We start from the raw sequence: 18,615 nt of genomic DNA, 5'->3' as shown, positions 1-18,615 counted from the left end.
AGAGAGAATGTTGTTTGTTGTATCTCATGTGGCTTTTTTTTTTCATGTGATGGCACATTTTGTGTAACAATTGTCACACCCGTGAGTCTGTGGGTATGCATATATGTATGTGGAGACAGAGGAGAGCTGACCAGGCAAAGCCACAGTCAATTTGTGATTGGAGTGAAAGTGGACTGTGACGTCATCTTGATGTAGTGTTCTACAAGGAGGCGGCCATCAGCGCTTTCCTATTTTTGGGCAGGGTTGAGGGAGTCCTGATGGGCACTGGGATGGTTCTATCTCCTGCATAGATAGAGTGGGCCTGTGGCCTTGTTTTTGACTCTCCCGTGTCTCCCGTCTGCTGCTTCATAGCTGCGGGTTCAGGAAGAAAATGTGAGCCTTTTTTCTGCACAGACAGTCTCCCCTGGAAAGATAAAAAATGCCAAATTGTGTAATGTTAACTTTTGAAAAATTAGCACATTTTACATAACACAATTTTTGTGAATTATGCTGCCTTAACAGCACATTATAATTGTGTCCGGGGCTGGTTACATATATTATCATGCAATGCCCATGACAAGCCAAAATCAAGGATGAGCAACATACCTATAAAACACTTTAGACAACCATATTTAATCAGTATTCATGACAGGTCATTTCTGGCAATAAAAAGGAGAAGAAATGAATGCAAAATACAGGTATGTAATTGTCAAGTAGACTCCAGCAATATCCCTACCTCTATGATGCCACAGTGCATGTGTAGGTCAGCTCCTGGCTACTGCGATCAGTATCCTAAAAGCAACTTTCTAATTCATGGAGCATCAGAGTTTGTGTTAAAAATGTGCATGTACACGTTATCTAACTATGAAAATTACTCCCACTTCATCTTAATTTTGGAACTAACCTTTTTACTAAAGATCACATGGGGGTGGGGGTGGGAGTCCATCTGCTTCTCTTGGCATCCAGGCAACAGTATCCCATTAGTAGAAACTGAAATCAATGCTATTGCAATCTTTTGCACCCTGTCACTTTTCTTTCACAAGACGTGCTCCTAAATATCCTTATTACAGAAGAAAATTAACATGTTGTATTAAGTCAAAGTTACAACGTGCATTGTGCACTGAAGTGTAAACTGCGTACACGAAAACACATTGAGGTAGTATATTCAATATCCTGCTACAAAAAAATCGAATGAGGCACATTTTACAAAATTATTGTAAACTGAAGGTTTGGTTGGGTGCATAAAAAATGACAAAATACGTTGCTATTATTGTTTGCTATAATTTGATAAACTCCAACTAATTAGGGTGCACAGAGATTTAGGGAATGCGCTTATTGTGGCGCAAAGTCGACTGTTATAAGAATAGACGGTGTGGTAATTAAAACGTTCTGGAAAATAGCGTTAGGGGTCTTGCAAAATGAATTGAACATATTATTCAAACTATTTTGAGGGTGGTTACAAGTTCATAAAACGAAACCGAATTTACTCCAGTCAAAAGCAAGAGTAAGTACATTGTCAGGGTTGGAAAGAGATGGGAAGAGTCATGTGAGCTGGTTTAATGGCAGAGTGCGTTCCTACACAGAACAAAACACTTCCTTATTTTAAAACACCTTGAGAAAGTGATATCAGCAAATGCTTACGTGAAATATTCATGTATATATTTCACCCACTGGAAAATCTGCATGAGTAAATCTTGAGAATTCAGAGTAGTCCTAGACATCAACTACCACCATGGAAGGCTGCAGCTTTGATTCGGAGATTTCTTGCTAGAACACCTTTGATTTCACACGACATCCTGCGGGAAGAACTGGTAATGGAGTACCATGAGGGAAATTGAACAATGCCTTTTATGTAATTAGATAAATTGGGAGTAATTGGCTGACTTAAAAAAAATCTGAAATGTAGAAGTTTTGACCAACTGTGCGGACATAATAATCACCCCGCTAGTATTTTCACTCCAGGGTGGAGGAGAATCCGTCCTTCCCACCTACTTGAATGAGGAACTTTTTAAAGTGTTTTTTATTTTCTAAATGCTCATTGGTTAACAGCAGGAGATGAGATGACCTGAGCTGGGCAGAAAAGCCTCCAATGGCTAACACTTACTGGCCCTGCAAAGCTACACGTGACTTGGGGGTGCACCTGCTTGTCAATCTTCCCTGTTTTGCCCAAAGGCCTTTGCTTAATTTGAGCCGGTATTTGCAGGCAGGACCCACTGGCATTCATTTTTAGGGACCAGGACTTATTTTTCACCATCAGATTTTGATCCAGAACAAGGGCGAGAAAGGTAGAAAATGGGGAAAGAATGAGGACGTGAAAGACGGAGAAACTGCGACAAAGGGAGAAATCTTGGATGAAAAAGAACCTGTGAGAGTGAGATAAAGGGGCTATGAGTGAAGGAAAGAGTGGGGAGGTGGAATTAAGACTACGCAGCCGTGCTTTTTGCCAAGCCCAACCTTCATTCGCCTCAGCAGCGCGCTTCCGAGTGAAACTATGGGTCACAACACTTGATATTTTGTAAATTAAGCACTGCCCATAGTTTACAAAGGCATCTTTCTTCCCAAGTTATTTTGAGCAATCAAGGAAAAAGAGATGCTGAGGAACAACTTACTTGGTAAGTAGAAGACACGCAAAGACTCAAAATAGAGAGGCCACTCCCCGTGTTTGGATAAGCCAAGCTGCATTGCAGAAAATTGTGGCCCTGTCCCAGTCTTGTGTGAAACCTCAGTTCAGTGTTACTTCTGGGCCAAACAAGAATGTTTTGTGAAAGGTGCCAGACCATGCCAACTGAATGCGTTGCTATTTAAAGCAAAGCCCTAACTTTACACCAAGAAGTTTCCTACTTTTCCCATCCAAAATATTCACCTACACGATCACCAATGCATTTCAATGGGACGTCAGACAAGCGATTCAGTGAGCCATTGACTGGTTCAAGCAGAAAATGTCTTCCGGAAAATGTACAAAAGCATCTGCGTAACATTCACTGCTCGAACTAGTCTCCTGCTATGAGGATGTGTGACTTTTGTAGGTAATGTGCACCCTTACATTTTATTTTCAGGAGATGTCAGCCTCGTATATTTGATCTAATACAGGTGTATTTTTTTGTTTATTGCAGTTTTATGTAGCACAAACAGCGCACCAGAGCTCTGTAACTATTTTTTTGCATATCTGATCTAGCATACACTTAGTCAAAGGTCATTGCAGCACTTTATAATGAAAAAGATTATGTTACACATTTTTTTTCTAGATTTGGGGAGATTCAGGGGCAGGTTTAAGGGAAGTGGTGCTTTACTTGCACCCCTTAGCGCCCCCTACCGCCACCATGTGAGCGGCGTATCTAGGATATGCGCACCATGGCGCAGGGTAGGGAACAATAGCATGAAAAGTTTTGATGCTGTGGATGTACTTGTCAGTGTTAGCTCCAAAATTGTGGCACTGACCCTGAACAGTTCATACGGGCCCATTGTAAATAATTGTGTGCCCCCTTTTAACACCGGCTAAGAGCAGGTGTTAAAAGTGCTGAAAAAAATGACGCAAATAAATTTCTTAGTTTTCTTTGTACCATTTTTCTGCTTCCTTAACAGTGGAATACCCCCTTTGCATACATTATATATGGCACATGCATAATGTGGTGCAAAGGGTTACAAAGTGGGGCAAAGCATGCATTGCACCACTTTGTAAATATGGGGTGGGGAAAAGGCCACCTTGGTGACGCCTTAGCATCACAAAAATGATGCTGAGGCAGCGCTAAAGTGGCGTTAGGCTCTCTTGTATCAGGGCCTAAGTGTTTATCCCAGAATTAGTTTGTTGTGCCAAGCCAGGAGTTTAGCCTGGTTCCCCATGGCAGGTAATAGGCCACATCTCATCCCATAATTTTTAGGAAAATTATGTATATTTCACAAATCAAAAAATCAGTTTTGCCCAATCCTAATCAATAGTCATAATACTAGGTAGTTGAATCGGACCCTTCATCTTTTAAACATCAAAATACAGTTTTAGCCTGGTGTATATGCTTTTAAGTAATATACAGACTGACATCCAGTTTTTTTCAGCGTTGTTTTGCAGTGGAATCATTGTGGCATCCCCCTCTGTGTCCCACCCACAGTGGGACATTTCTCATACCACAATGGTAAATGAACCAACATATAATTTCAAACATTCTCATCAGTCTTCAAGAGTTAAGGTATCACCTTTCAAAGACCCGACGTCTTTCCAGTGGAAAGTCTGAAAGCCCAGTGATGAATCACAACATTTGAAATTTGGAGAAAAAAAAAAAAAATTAAACAGAAAAAGAGGCGACAGCCACTAGCACAGGAAAAATAGAGAAGTCAAGAAGTCTTCAGTCAATCATTTGCACTTCAAAGGAAACCAGAGCGTTCATGACACCAACAATCATTTCCTGATGCAGGCCTCTCTAGGAGATGTGTCCTGCAAGATATGACCTTTTAAATTGTGTTCCTTCATCTTAATGCTGTTTTTAGATGTGATTTATTCATTCTTATTTTAAATTCATTCATTTAACTTTATTTCGGTAAGTAGAAAACAAACCATTAAAGTACAATACACAACAAAGAGAAAGAGAGCTTTTTAAAAGCAGGAGAGTACTAAAAAAGTAAAATAAAAACACAATTAAAAGGGACAAAACAAGTTTAAAAACAAACAAAAAATAAACAGCCAGATAAGCATCACTTAGTATAATAAAAGATCTACTCAACAAGAAAACTGGTAAATTCACTTCATTAAGCCTCTGACAGATTATACGTTCCACTTCTACTGCACCCAGTGTTGACTTCGGTTGGGGCGGCCATGTTTGCAGGTATATTATGGTTTTAAAAGCACCTGCTGCGCGTTCCGTGCCTCCAGCAGTTTTCAGGCAACAATAAAAATGTCGACATAACACTGGTGATTAATGTTCTGCCTGCAGACAGATGGTAGTTTTCTCTAGTGGAAGTTTTAAGGTAGCACAGAGGGATAATATGCTAGCTGCAAAGAACATGTACCATGTAAATCACAATAGCATATAATGTAAATAGGTCAGTGGGTTTCTACTTTTGTAAGAGAGGTAATTTGTAACTTGCAGTTTATAAATTAAATTCCTAATATCAAACAGTAAGCTAAAGACAGTCATAAAAGAACTGCATACATACTGGAAGGTATAGATTAGAGCGATATGATTTTTCCCCTCTCCTTTCCTTATCCAAATGTTGCAAAAACGGTTAATTTGGGTAGAAATAAATTCTTATTATTAAGGAGAACCCCCAACCATGGTGTTACATTTAAATTCTTAGTTTGTGCTTCTCCCGACTGAGCACTCTTAAACTATACACCCTACCCGTATGAACGGCATGTGACTCCTACACCTTGTAGTCCTCTGTCTTATGTAACATTTTGTATACACTGATTTACACATGTATGATTGATTGTCTCTGTGTAATGTGTGTGCAATGTAAAGTGCTCTGACACCCTACACCGGTATGAGTGGCGCTATAAAACGAATTAAATGCATCTGAGAGCAGGGCCAGCTTCAGGGCAGTGAGAGTGGTACAGCACACTAGCCACTGACCTGGGAGGGGGCGCTGTGTTTAGCAATAACTTACAATTTAAAAACACCGACTGAAGAGTTCCTTGTGCGTCCAACTATCAGGCAGCAATAAAAATGTTAAGGTAACCTTTATGATTAATGTTCCTGCTAGAGAGAGATTGGAGTTTTGTCTAGTGGCAAATTTGACTCTCCACAAAGTAGCATGGAGGGTGCAAAGAACGCATACCGTGCAGATCCCAGATCTGTATTTTATGTAGGCAGCTGAGTGGATTACTTCTTTTGCAACACAGATTCTAGTGTTACGACAGTTCGTAAGATACATCCCTAATATAGAACAGTGACTGTTACCAACTGTCATCAAAGAGCTGCATGCAAGCTGCATAAAATAGGTTAGGATGTTAAGTTTTTTTCCGCCAGTCTTTTGTAATCTAATCCTTATGTTGCTAAAAAGGGTTTGTTTGAGTATATATACATTCTTATTAGTAAAGCCAGCCTTTACCAGTAATTTAAAACAAATCAAATGTGTTTGAGAGAGGGACTATGGAGAGATGAGGGGCACTTTTGCCCGGTGGTAAGGAGAAAATCCGTGGAGGAGGTCAGGGGGGGAACTGGGCACCAAAAGTGATTGTCGCACAGGGCGCCACCAGATCTAAAGCCGGTCCTGTCTGAGACAGAGTGGTAATGGAGACTTGAGTGTCATTGTTAAAGGGTGGTAGCGAGGGAATCCATGGTGGAGGTGGTCATTGGGGGACGCCAAAACACACTGTTGCACAGGTCGCCACCAGCGCTAAGGCCAGCCCTGCTGGTGACAATGCTGAAGTGAAATTTGTGATGGAAGTAAGGGAGAGTCCTTTTGTGCTTTCTCAGAACCTGGTAGGACATAAACGTTTCTGTGGTGCTGCCTGCACGGGAGGGAGAAGATGAAAGAAACCGTTCCCTAATATTCTACCAAGATAATTTCCTCCCACCTTATTTTCTACTAAAGTAGTACTGCAGTAAAAGCTGAGAGGACATTAGACTGTTTGGAAGGATTGTCCCTGGAATGTAAAGGCTATTTCTTTCATTTGACAAACTCATGGTTATCCAACTTTATTTATTGAGTCTGCAAAGGTTTGTGTAGTTTCTGAACTTTATATGGATTGCGATATTTCTAAATTTCCTGATTTAGCTTCATCTAAACCCTTGCGAAGTTTGCAAGATAATCTTCTCTGAATGGCAAGATCATTTTCTCTCCAAAGAAGCCAGCCAAGATGGAAAACATATGCAGATTTTTTTTTTTTTTCAAAGTTAGCTTTTTCAAAGAGTTTATGTGCACAATGTGTATCACTTTTCTCTGACGGTTTATGTTTCCAGCTTAAAGATTCACATAAACAATGAATTTCATACAAATGTGGATATACACAAAACTTTGCAACCTTCACAAGGTTACACAATTTTCTATTGAAGTTCAATAAGGTCACAGTTTTGTGCAAAGCTTCAGCACTAGTTTTCCAAAAGCACTTTCCCATGCAAGGCAGTCCAATGTGCTGCTTCTCACGATTCCCGTAAGCATTATAATTTGGATAATCTCTTTAGAAATGATCCTGAGTTCAGTCAAGCCTTACTTGGGGACATCTCCAGTTGTAGTATTAAGGATTTAGGCTTCTGCAACTGACCCAGGCCCAGCTATTCTTCCAAACGGTTTCATAAATCAAAATAAGCATTGACAGAGCCAATAGGTCTAGGCTTGGTAAACATGTATTTATTATCATTTTTGTAAATGATAAAATAAAAAATAAAAGATCAAATGTAAAAAAGTTCAAATGCCATTTAAAGGCTACACGACCATGCTATCAACGAAAAAAAAGTAAAAGCTGAATCACAGCAGTGACTGGCCCACCAGATGGGCTCACCAGCCCTAACAGTGAAGCAGACATTTTTTTTAGGAGACAATACACTTGTGGTCAGCTATAATGACTCAAAGTGCAATGCAGTGAATGACAGAAGACTGTTGACCTACGTGTTCTTGTTCTTTGTTGCCTTGGACGGAAAATAAATGTGAAAAACTCTTGAACATACCAGTGGATACAGAGCTGACCCGCAGCCCTCTCAATAAATGCATAAGTAAGTATTTTCCATTCATAGGACAGGCCGCTGGTATTTCAAAGTGAAAAAAGTAAAAATATCCCATAACCATGACATTTTGCATTGTATGACGTCTTTTGTTGGATAAGATGCTCTTTCAAATTAGAACCGACCACCCAGAAACAGAAGGATGCGCTGCGCGCAGTGACAGCAGCTGATCAGAGAGAGCGCGCGGAATGCGCCCTCCCCGGGCCGCCGCCGCCACGCGCCGCCTCTCTCAGCTGATAGGGCGCGAGGCCGTAAATAGCCGCGCGGAGGTGACGCCACCCCGCGGCCGCGGAGCGCGCCCAGGTGTCGGGAGAGTGCTAGACGGGCCAGGCGTCACCGTGACAGCTGCCGCCGCTGCGCTCTCAGCTAGGGGGGCGCTATTTCTGAGCGGCACCCCCGAGAGCGTGTCCACCTCAGCAATCTGACAGGGCGAGGGGTTATCTCGGGGCCGGGAGGACTCTCAGGCCAGTCCTTCCTCGTTATCAGCCCGACAGTCCTTCTCTGAGTGGGCCCGACCAGGAGACAGCATTCCCGACCCTAGGGAGGTGGGAAGTAAAAGTCTCCCTGCCTGACCCCGATGGGCAGCAGGTCCCGTGATCTGTCCCCCTGTCAAGGGCTTAAAGATACCGGCAGAGCGTTATCTGTTCTGACTGTCACTGCTGGGCAGTGTGTCTTGTAGGAACATGTCTGACGCCCCGAATAGAATCTCACGGGTCCAGGCCTTAAATAGCAATACAAGCCTATATGCAAATTCCATTCAATAATTTGAAAGTCAGAAAAGACAATATAATGCAAAACAACGAAGGGAAACAAGAATGCAATGCAATACATCGTAAATACATGCACAGTGCAAAGCAGAGCAAACAACAAAATGCAAAACAATGCACTAGTGAGCATTCATGCTATTTCGGGTGACTAAATATACACGAATTGCCACCAGTGCCTTTCATTTAGGTGTTGAATTTTAGACAAAAGTATTTCCTCCTCACTTGCTGACTCGTGTTTTGCAACTATATTTATGGGTTTGTATGTTTCTTGTACACTCACGGGCTGCCAGGTATGATGTTGCCTCACCGCTGATTTTTTGTTGTCTTAAATTGTCACTTGTTGCTAGCTGCTTTTTAAGCTTTATATCCGGGTTTTGCTTTCTTCCTTTTATAAATGTCACATTTTACCAGGAATTCTGCAGAGTCATCTCTGGGCTTGTTGCTGTCTTACACTTTCCCACGCAACGGGGTTTCATGCGAGTTTGTCTTTGTGATTTTAGGTCAATAACATCCCAGAGATCGATTCCCCTGCCTCAGGTTGCTGTAGATTCTGCTCCTTGTATTTGTGATGTCATCTATTGGCGCTCGCTGCTGTATTTTTTCATTGAGTCATATTTGCTAGCGTACAGCGCTTCCTGCCCACCAAGGCCTGCGAAAGCGCACTCTGCTCAATGGGATCTCAGTGCCAAAGGTTAAGTCAAGCTAAGGTTAGCTGGTCACCGTGTTTCTCATTCAAGTCAAGTCATTTGTAATTTTCTCTTGCGAATTAGAGTACATTTGAGCAAGTTGCAAAGATTCTTGCCAAATTTATGTCCTCGAATTAGAGGGAATCTTCAAAACTTACTTATAATATTGCCAGGTTCAGAGACGTTTAAAGGCATGGGCAGACTGGGCAATTGCCCAGGGCTACACCTTCAAAGGCCCCGGTGGGAAAAATAACTTTCTTTCTATTTGAGATATATATATATATATATATATATATATATATCTCTCTCTCTCTCTCTCTCTCTCTCTCTCTCTCTCCCATTACCCTCAACTCTCTCAAAACCACTATATGGTCCCAGGCAAGACATATTTCATCTATTTTTGTATGACTTTGCTAAAATGAAACACATGATTAGCATTGTTTAGCATCATGAGAGTTTAAAATGGGTAATTAAATTCAAAACTGTTCGGTTCAGGGGTCCCTAAGAATTGCTTTTATTTAGCGCTTACTACCCCTGACAAAGTTACAGGTTTGTCTAATAGCTGGGTGGGCTGTAATTTGTGTAGCACAACGTAAGGCAATTTCCGGTGGGTTTGCTCGTTAGCTGAGGTATAGATTTGTTCGAGTGAATCTCTAAACTTCATAGTTTGGGAACACGTTGCTGCTTTTGTTTATTCAAAGGCGTTCTGTGTGAACAGATGGGTATTTGTACATACTCCTGCTGTCAGGTGTTATGTAGCTTTGGGGCTTTGGATTTGTTGTATTCCCAGGTATTCTGCAGCTTTTGCCTTAGATTTTGGTGGTTTATTCTGTCACATGCTGTGAGATATTCCACTGCTTTAAAGGGGCTTGTACTGCTGCACACTGAGAAACATTATGCAATTCTGAATCCCTGATTTTGATTTTCTTATATTGCAAAAGGCTGTCAAGTATTCTCCAAGCTCATCTTTATGCTTTTTAATGCCTTTTGCTGACGGATATTTTTCAACTGGATTCTTGTTTCAGAAGTTTCACCTGTGGGCAAAGTTTGCATGTCTTTATGCATGTCTCATGCAGTCACAAGTTGTAATTTTTGGAGCCTAGGGAATGGCAAATTTTGGGACCCCCTTGTTTTGAACAAGTTTGTATTTGATTGCCCATTCTCTGCTATTTAAAGCAAGCATCAATATCAAATTATAAATATGTATTGAGAGGCAGAGTCCGAAGTAGAGGTAGAGATTTAGGCCTGATTTCGACCTTGGCGTCACAAATGTGATGGATATCCCACCCGCCGTATTACAATTTCAATTATATCCTATGGAACTTGTAACATGACAGACGGGATATTCATCACATTTGTGATGGAGAAATGCTCTCTGCCAAGGTCGTAATCAGGCCGTAAGTTCTGATAGAAAATTTGACATAGGTAAGCTAGAGTGAGGGGAAGCATACATTACCAGCCCCCTTCGTAGGATTGGGTCCTGGACAATTGCCCATTTTGCCAGTGCCTTTAAATGTCTCGGGTCACACGTTGACAGGACTTCAACAGCTTAGCTACGCGCTTGTGTTTTATGCTGTCACATGTTGCCAGCTATTCTTCTGCTTTACTTCCGTGTGTTTGGGTGTCTTATAAATGTCACCTATTGCTAGGCATTTATCTCTTGGCTCATACTGTCACGCGGTGCTTGGGTATTAGACAAATGCATCTTTGGGCTTTTAGCCATTTTATATTGTCACTTGCTGCCATATAATCTGCTGCTTTACAACTTGGCTTCTATTGTCACATGCGGTCATATACTTTGTAGTCTATATTTGAACATTTGGTGTCTTGTACCTGCATGTGCTCTAGGGGGTTCTGCAGCTTCATGTTTGGGTCATTTGATGTGTTGTACACTCACATGCTTCCAGGCATTCTGTAGCTCTATCTTTGAATTTTGGTTGTTTTACACCACACAGGCTGAGAGACATTCTGTAGTTATATTTCGCTGATATTGCTTCTCATATTTTCAAATGCTCCCTGGTGTTCTGCATTTTAACTCCATAGAGTTTCACAGATCTTTTCTTTCCTTATAATTTCACATCAGAAATGGCAGCTGCAGCTTTAGTTCTAGGGCTCTTGTGTGACTCACGCCGGCGCATGCTGCAAGGTTTTATTCTGGTGTATTTCTGAGCATTATATTGTCTGATATTTTCGCAAGCATTTTAGAATCCTGGGTATTAACCTCTGGGTTTGTGGATGTCGTGTACTGTCACTTACTGACACTCATTCTACAGTTTTGTCTCAAGGGTTTATGACAGTGCTCTTCAAACCGCGGGGCATGCCCCCCTTCCTGGGGGTGGGGAGTTTTCTGAAAGGGGGTCAGTATCACACACAACAGTAGCAGGCAAATCCCACAGAAACTTACTCAGTTTTCTCTCACATGTTTTGTAGCCTGCTGTAGTCGTTATGTATATTGTGGCCAAACTTTTAAAAGGCAATTGACCTTTTACTACAAATTCTACCGCAAATCTGCTTTTCAACGTAAAGCCCATTTCAGGAATACTGGCATAGTTGCCATGCTTTCCAGGTTCATGAGTGAGGTGTCGCTCCAGTCCAGGTTTTGTTCAGGTTTTTTTCTTTTTTTTTTAAATAAATTTCTGGGAGTTGTGGTCTTGTTTATGTCATTAGCTAACAAGACTGAAAGTTCCAAAATTAAAAAAAATAACTCGAACTGGAGTAGCACATCATACATAGTTCTGGAAAACATGGCAGCTATGCATCACTGGAAGCTCGGTAAGGAATCAAGAGTGGGCAGGGACTGAGCATTGTGCAGAAAGCACTTTGTAATGCCTTTTTTACATGTCTGCAGACTGTGTAGTCTGCTTGTCAGCAAAAACGCAGTGCAGTTTGTCATTTTTATAGGGATATTCGTTACTCCCTACAGTTGATAAGAATGTGGTAATATTGAGACATGAACCTTTGCCTTCAAGCACTGACATGTTATGAAATAAAATGTTATATTTGTATCCAGCTTGCTTGGTGTTTGCTCGTCTCTGGGTGCCAATTTGTTTATGTCCTCTGACTCTGTATTAGGTGTAGTGAGAGGAGAAACATGGGAACATTTGTAAAGCTGAAGTAAGTATCTGTGACTGTCTTTCACATTAGGGCAATGTGTGTGTTCTGTGTTATTTCCTATGCACAGCCATTGATGTGCCATGTTAATGGCTGACGTGTTGTACATCAAACCAATATTCAGTGTCCTCCCCCTTTCTCCCTTGATCTCTGAATATCATTCGTGTATAGAGACTTGAGCTCCAGTCCTCAAACGCCTTCCTGCTTTATGTGCCTGTGCAAAACGTGGGAAGGACAAACCAAAGTCCGTTTGTATTTAACGAAATGAAGATTGTTTTAAATTTAGAAAGACTTTGAAAATCAGTCTTAACTTTCTAATGCCATTGTTGTTTTCTGATAGATGTCTTCTAGAATTCAGTGCCAAGATACTACAATCAGCACACAAGCACTAACTGTTCTAACATAAGAAAACTAAGTTTTAGGACCACTTGTTTGTGGAGTCCCCTATTGTCATACAATTCCAAGGATTCACAGTCTTATTTAAGTACCACTTTGTCACATGCTACCGGTAACTTTATAGTTGTTTTCTTCCCCAGAATGTATTTGGAATGGAAGGTGTCAGTAAATTTCACAGTGAGTGCATCTTGAGAGAGAAGAGCCATAGAAAGGGCACATAAAATTTGAGCTGAACCTGGGGATAAGAGAGACTCACTCTGAGTCATGGTTACGATATACTGCTCGCTCTGCCTTCCTCCAGGGTTCCATAGCGACCTCTGGGGCGATCCACCCCATCGCGACTTCTGGGGCGATCCACTATGGCAGACACTTGCTGATACAAATACATTCGCTGCAAAGCAATGCTGAAAATCCAAGAATGGTCCTAGATTCCTGTTTCTGCATCAGAACAGTGCAACACGTGCATCCTGAATGGCAGCATTAATCATCTTTGATTTTCGGGAACATGATATGATCAAATAGGTCTCACATGGCATCAAGCATGATGTATTCCAGGATTTCACCAAAACATCAATATGCCTTAATGGGAACCAACAATTGATCTCCTATGATGGAAGAACATGTCTTTGAAGAACACCATCATGCTCTTCTTTTACAAATGGAGCCAGTATGCCTCTTTTTCTCTAACAAATCTTCCAGATCTCAGTGATTTCAGAGGTGCCTGCAAAATGCAGAGCATCGAACTCTGCACATATGGGGTGTCATCATTGCTAGAAGAAATATATAAGTAAACCATTATAACAAACAAAGGACACAACATCGACAATAGTATTACTTTTTAAGAAGGCAAACAGACTGAGATTCACATATTTTTAATCCAACTATTATTTCATACAATTAGGCTTCACATCAGCTCTCCCTTGGATTCCTTCTCATAGCTTCCAGACTCTTCCATTTTTGGGGAATGCAGTATGCAGGCTCACGTACATTAGTTGTCCGATTGTGTGTGTAGTCACATGTGGCAGGGTAGGAGGCCTCCTCAGGAACTCCATTGACAGAGCCCTTTTACACACCTTTTAATCTATGATGTATGCGGTGGGTGTAACTCTCCTTAGTTGTAGGGTAATTTCACAAATCTACATCAAAATTAGCAAGATTATGTGGAATTATGTGAGGAGATTAACCCAGCATTTAGCACTATTATCTTAGTCCAAAATGCACACTCGTGTCTAAAATTGACCAGAGGATGCATTTTAACGCTAACAAAATGGCACCACTTGCAACAGAACACAAACCGCAGCAACCATCAGTGGCTCACTAAATTCATTTCTCCTTGCTCCTTCTGCAGGATTTATGTGCCAAATTACTCGTAACATGAACATGCACAATTGTGTAATTTCCAGTAGTTTTGCATTAAAAGAGTAATGTGAACTTACTGAAATTACTCCGGCGTAATTAAAATGTCATCAAGGTCTAGTGCTATAGCGGAGGTCTGGGGCTGGTCCAACAACCAGACTAATGTCAGGAAAGAAAACATACATGCAGGTAGAACAGAATCTACTGCTTTTTACATTTTCCTGATGTGATAGCACGTGTGTGAGTGAGTGTGTTTTTCTCTGGCTCTTTCTCTGAATTTTTTTAAGTAAACAACTTTTATTAATTTTACCATGAAAAGATACAAATAAGGCCCTGCAGTATGCAGGGAGAAATGCAGGAATAACACTCTCCCAACACTACTCATTATGTAGTCTCTCAAACACTACTTCCACCCTCCAGCTCCCACATTTCAATCAACCATGCACCATGTGTCATTCAAACACCTCAAAATGTTCCCACCATTTATCCCAGATTTTCAAGAACTTCTTACGGCATCCACGGGCCTTAGAAATCGGGTCCTCTTGTCTGGCGCACCAATCTATCCCAGCACACCATTGGTCCATCCTCGGTGGATCAGGATTTTTCCACGCTTCAGCAATGTCTCGCCTAGTCACCACAGTTGCAATGCCCACCAAGGCCTTATCCCCCCAAGAGCCACCCAAATCCCCATTACATCCAACAACGCCAATTTAGGAGTCATTTGAACTGAGTTTCCCAATGCCGACAATGTACGCTGTTTTAGCCCAGTAACAGGTTATTATTGGACATTGCCATACTGTGTAAAAGATATCAGCTACAGGAGCCCTACACCGCCTTGAGGTGGAATCGGAAGGAAGCCAGCTACGCATAGGTGCAGAAGAGACATTTATGTGTGGTGCAGGTAGTACAGTTGTATCAGAAGCAGTTGTGCTCATATTGCTAGTACGTGTGGAGCCATGCATGCCTCCGCCATTCAACCTTGTCAAGCTCTCCAATCCAGTCCTTCCGTGTCTGGTGAAGTTGCTCTAACGTTTCGGAGGCATTATTCACCAGAGTGCAGTATATCTGGGAGACCCCACCCTGTCTGATCCTTCCCATCAGCAGCTTTACCTCAAGAGGATTGAACTCCGGCATGTCTTGGAGTTGTGATGTATAGCAGCGCAGGTATTTGTGGAATTGTGTTTGTGTGAGCGAAAATTGGGATTGAAGGTCAGCGAATGAATACATATTGGATCCTCGCCCTAGGTCAGTGAGCGTTGTGCTAATGAATAGGTCCCATCTATGGAAGCCCTCCTACCTCAACAGATGGTCTAGCCAGCAATCATGCCAGAAAGGAGCCTGGTCAGTCAGGTGACCCTCCCATCCCATAAAGCGGAAGGCCCACAACCATATCCAAAAAGATGATCCTGGTAACCTACAGAAGCCCTGGGGTAGTGGATAGCCATAGAGAAAATCCACCACCCCATTTAGACCGAGGTTGTCAAGCTACAGGAGATACGTGGGGTCCCTCCTGCTGCCTGTCAGCCAGTCATTCACAACCAGATGGTGCGATGCCCAGTAATTCAGCTGGAAATCTACTGCAGCAATCCCTCCAACACAGACCAATCTGTGGCATTTAACATGGGCAAACCTGGGGGACATCCTGACCAAAGAAAAGACTGCATCAGTGCTGATACCACACGGAACCATGCCTCAGGGATATAGTACGGATAATTCTGTAGAGTTTAGAGAAAGTGGGATGGCACTATCATTTTGATCAGGGCAACTCTACCCAAGAAGCTAGAGGGGAGGGTGTGCCAGGGCATTAGACTACTTTTGGGTTTCTTCATGAGGGGCATTAGGTTTAGGACATGGGCCTATTTAGGAATCATGGTGCCGTGGTGCCCTAAGTATATCAAACTGAGTCGCATATGGGGTTATCCATCCGGCATGCACTTGAGAGATTGTATCCCGCAATGGGACCAAGAGGGATTTTTCCTCATTCAGGCAAAGGCCAGAGGCCTACACAAATAATTGAAGAAGCTCCTGGGCTCTCTGGCCTGAGGCGTCAGACTCTGCCACGTATAGTAAAACATTCTCAGCATATAATGCAATTCTGTCCTCGGGAGTGCCCTCCCAAACCAACCCCACATCTGTGATTTGCATCAAATCAGCATCACTAGTGCCTTTGTAGCCAGAGCAAGGAGGATGGGAGAGAGGGGGCGGGCCTGACAGGTTCCTCTTTTTATAGGGAACAATTCAGACAGCACCCCAATAATGATGATCTGAGCTTTCAGGTGTGAATACAGGAGGGATATAATTCTCTCCATTGGGTACCAAACCCCCATTTGTTCAAGTACCTGCCCCAAGAAGTCCCAGTTAATGGTGTCAAAGGCTTTTTATAAATCAACGCGTAATAGGGTGAGGTCTGTGGGAAGTTTATCTCTGTGGGCGAGAGCAACCTGTAAACGACATATGCAGTGTCTTGTGTGACAATTAGGAATGAAGCTGCATTGGACTGGCTGGATTAAAGACATAATGACCATTTGGAATCATGTTCCTAGAATTTTAGTGAATAATTTTATATTTGTGTTAATTGGAGATATGGGACGTATGCCCAGAAGTAAGTAGAGGGTTGGTTGGCTTTGAGATGACGATAATGGTCCCCATGTCTGGTTCGCAGGGGAAAATACTGTGTGTAATGCTTCAGTATAGAGACGAAGAAGTTGGGGGGACAGTATGTCACAGAAGAACAAGCAATCCTCAAGGGGAAGGCCATCTGGCCCTGGAGTCTTCCCAGGCTTCAGACCGTGTATGGCCTCTCGCATCTCTTCATTCATAATGGGTTCATCCAAGGAGGTACTCGGAGCCCTTGTAAGAATAGGAAGAGGTATGTCTGCCAGAAGTGGTTGAGCACACTCCACCAGGGGGCATGAATGGTGGGCGTATAGGTCTCTGTAATAAGTTGCAAATGGGGCTGCTATGTCTTCTTCTCTAGTGTTTGCAGATGGTTGGTCACTAGTCTGTAAATCAGGACGCTGTTTTTATCACCATGTTCATATAACCGCTGGACAGTCGCATGCCAGCACTGATGGGCTTCATTGGAAAGAAGGTGACGGAGCACCATTTTATCTGAGTCTAGTTGGCGAGTAAACATGTCAGTCAGAGAAAGGGTGATCACCATCTCAGAGTTAAGTATACCACCCTCCAGGTCTGTCATTTGTATTGTCGTTCTCGCTCCTTTCATCCCAAGTATCTTTTTGCCAACCCCCAGATCATTAGTTTGCTCGTTGCACACAAGGTGTCTGCATTAATGATGAAGCATGATTGAAATCCATCCTCTAATTGTGTGGCTGATTGATTGTCAGTAAGGAAACATGCATTAAGGCTCCACATAGGGCGTCTATGAGGGGAAGTGGATCTCAGTTTGAAGAGTTGTGGGAAGTGGTCAAAATGCCCCTAGGAAGCATCATAGCTCCCGTTGTGGCCAAAAGGTCTACAGTGTGGAGAACAATATAGTCTATGCGAGGCATGGCGTAGTGAGATGAGGCTGTATCTGGCCTTTTAGACAGGAAACATTCCACTTGCTATCGCCTAGCCTTGTTGTGGCATGGATAGCCGTCAGGCCACCTTGGAGCAAGAGTGCAGGAGCCACCATCAGTTAGTTGAGTTCCTCTTAGTTCATCTAACTTTTGCAGTTAGCATCCTGGTTATGGTCTACCATTCTTGTCTTGGAATAGATAATTGATGTTATTCCATTTGACACTGATCAGAATCTGCTAACCAGTGTTTCTGACTGACAGCTCCTAGCTTGGGTTGAGGCAAGGTGTTTAAACCCCTTTAAACCCTTTAAACGATGGAAATGTTGCCTGGTTTGCCTTTTACCTTCACAAAGTTTATCCCTGCCCTTACCATTTTAGCAAGTTAAAAACAGCTTTATTAAAATCGCCCAAGCCCAGCACAAATCAAGGAGAGTGATTCAAGTGGCTTACATGTTAGTATCATGTTTTCACGAAGGAAAAACTTGATAAAACTTTTCATATTCACATCAGCAAAATGGAGGTCAAAACTTAGGCTCTTATTCCCACCTTTGCGGCATAGGGTGAGGTATTTAAAACACACAGTACATACCATTACACGGGTGAGTTATCTACTGGGCATGGTTATTACCTCCTATTCTGAGTTTTCAACTTTTACCTAATACATCCCAAGCTAATTCAGGTTTAACACAACACGTTTTTTCATGTTTCATCTTTTCACCCAACTTCTTCAATCAATACGTTTCGACAGCTTTCATGCACTGCTATCCTTCACAGCAAAACTACAAGTGAGCAAACATTGTCTTATAAGATGTAGTTCTGATCTCTCTACGAACTACAGGGATCAAAATATAACCCCAAGCTTGTAAGGGTGAAAACAATCTTCTGCAGAATCGCTTTTCTAGCATTTAACATAAGATAGGGATGACTATGTGGATTCTTTGAAGTGAAATATTTTGCAAACAATGTGAAGTTGTATTGGTTGCTACTCTGCAAACCCTTACGTCAGAGATGATTGACCTGGCAATATTAGGAGACCCCCTCGATTGGACTCATTTCTAGTCATGCACAATGCTCCCACACACTGAACTCCACTTGCCTGAGGGTGTAAGAGGAGGGCTATGAAGTGGCCAAAAACAAGAAAACAAGA

This window comes from Pleurodeles waltl, chromosome 11, assembly GCF_031143425.1.
Source record: "Pleurodeles waltl isolate 20211129_DDA chromosome 11, aPleWal1.hap1.20221129, whole genome shotgun sequence".
NCBI lineage: Eukaryota > Metazoa > Chordata > Amphibia > Caudata > Salamandridae > Pleurodeles > Pleurodeles waltl.
The sequence above is the reverse complement of the archived record's forward strand: the minus strand, read 5'-3'. Positions refer to the sequence as shown.